This window comes from Pteropus vampyrus, unplaced genomic scaffold (assembly GCF_000151845.1).
Source record: "Pteropus vampyrus isolate Shadow unplaced genomic scaffold, Pvam_2.0 Scaffold741, whole genome shotgun sequence".
NCBI lineage: Eukaryota > Metazoa > Chordata > Mammalia > Chiroptera > Pteropodidae > Pteropus > Pteropus vampyrus.
In genome coordinates, this window is record NW_011889522.1 from 27986 (window position 1) to 30306 (window position 2321).

Here is a 2321-nt window from a genome sequence, read left to right on the forward strand (position 1 = left end):
GAGGTTGATATTATGTTACCAAAACACTAAGAAATTCCTAACAATTTTGCCTCCAACACAACTCCCCGCAAACTCTTCCCCCATCAGTGTACCCCGAGAGGCGAGTTCTTCCTGAAACAGCAAAATGGTGCCCGCCACAGGTTCATCAGAGTCCTCTTCCCACACATGCGCCCCCCGCATAAGACTGACCGTCCCACGAGGGCAGCGGTTAAATAGGAGACACGAGTGGCCCCCAGGGATCGCTGTGGAAGATTCGCTATGACCACGTGGAAATGAGTGAGCACTGGTGTCCAGATCCAGGGAGCCTGGGCTTGGACGAGACATTACAGATCATTCCCCTATGCTTCAACACTGCGGCCACACACTTAAAATGTGGCTGTGTCCAAGAAAATGGTACATCCTTCCCGCAATGTCCCCTGAAGCCGCCAGATGGCAGTCAAGGACAGCGTCAGAGAGCCCAGGGTGTAAGGCCATTAAAGGCTTTGGTAAACCATGCCTGGCACACCTGGTTCAGGCCTGTTGTCCTGGCATAATTATTATTAATAGCACCCCTTTTCACATATTAAAGGGGCCCAGTTTGAACAATAATCTATGCAGCCATTTCAGGTCGACACAAACTATGGATCGCATCTCTGTTAAAAGTCATTGTTTATTAATATTCAGTTCAAGGAAATTGTATTCAGACATTTGTGAAAACGATAAGGCAGACTTTATTCAGGGACATGTACAATGGGGTTTTGCAATAGGGGCATTAGATTGGGCTCAGCTCCGAATACAACAAGGAAACGGGAATTTCTAGCCATGGATGGGGAGGGACAGGGCTCGGTGGGTGGAGAACTAGTCAGAGGAAACAGCCGGGCGAGGAGGGATTCTGGCTCATCTGCGCTGGGAAGATCCTTGCCGAAGGCACGCCAGGGAGACCCTGCGGATGCTGGGGGCGAGGGAGGCCCACAGACCAGGGTACTCAGATACTGAGGGTGAGGAGTCTGGCTAGCTGACTTAGCGGGATTCTTGCTAATACTGGGGCTCTTGAGGACTCCTCGGGAAAGAGGCCGAGTTGAAAAAGACTCGATTCTTGAGCTATAACATGAACAGAATCTTAACATTTACCTGTCATAAAGGTGAGGGATATTAAATGGATGAAGGCCACACCAAGATGTCAAGAATGACCAAGTGGTCAACCAAGAGATTATTCAGCAGAGATATTGAGTTCCCGTCGTTTTGAAACTGGAGCACATTCGAGCTATGCACATGGATATCCTTATAACTAGAATAAGCTCCTCTTTCCCTCTTTCCATAACCAGGGGCCTCACCCACTGTGCCCCACAGGAAGGCCCGCCCCCCCAGGAGGCAGCTGTGAGCTCGGCCCCCTGGGCTAAGCAGGAAGCGCCCGTCCTTGCCCTGCTCACAGGGTCCCCGCACGCCCAGCTCTGCCATGGGCACCAGACTCGTCTGCTGGGGGATCATCTGGCTCCTGGGGACAGGTGAGTTGTCGGCTGGTGGATCAGCATCACTGGGCTTTGTCTGTGGCTCCTTAGCTATGTCTCGAACAGGCCCTGGGCCTCCACGTTGCCCAAAGATTCGCTCAAAGGTATTGGCATTTCCGTTATCAAATAATTGCCCTGTGGAATAAAAAGTAAAATGTGTGTGAATTTTTAAATGAGCGCAGGAGACTTCAAAGCTACTTGAGCCGGCCTCGGGTCGCCTCGTTGTAAGCCACAGACTTCCTCGACCGCTACCAGTCTGTCTCACGCCCGTCTCCTCTCCTCTGAGGTCCCACGAGTGCCAGCGTCACCCAGAAACCAAGACACCTGGTCACGGGGAGCGGACAGGAGGCAACACTGAGCTGCAGCCCAGAGGAAGGCCACCCCTATGTTTACTGGTATCGGCAGCTCCCGGGGGAAGAGCTGAAATTCATGATTTCACTCCAGAAAGAACAAATCATAGACGAGTCAGGAATGCCGAAGGAACGCTTTTCTGCCAAATTTCCCGAAGACGGGCCGAATGTCTTTAAGATCCAGCTGGCGGAGCCGGGAGACTCTGCCGTGTACTTCTGTGCCAGCTCCTTGTCCACACCAGTGCAGAGTCACATCCTCCCAGTGCACAAACATCCCCCGGGCCCGCCCCCCAGACAGCTGGGTCACGGTGTCTGCTCAGTGAACAGATCAGCTAGGAGGCATTTAGTGGGGTGAGGACAGAATTAGGGGACGACCGTACAAACAGCATGGGACATCCCAGCCCGTGCTCACGAACCAAGACCCTGTCACCGAGAAAGGTTACGTATCTATTGATTGATATTTCTTTTTCCTGTACTTTATACT

General features: G+C 52.2%; 1 gene segment (V, D, J or C); it reads left to right on the forward strand.

Annotated features, from left to right (window-relative positions):
* The window catches only part of LOC105309447, a 9593-nt gene that overhangs the window by 1292 nt on the left and 5980 nt on the right, over positions 1-2321 (forward strand).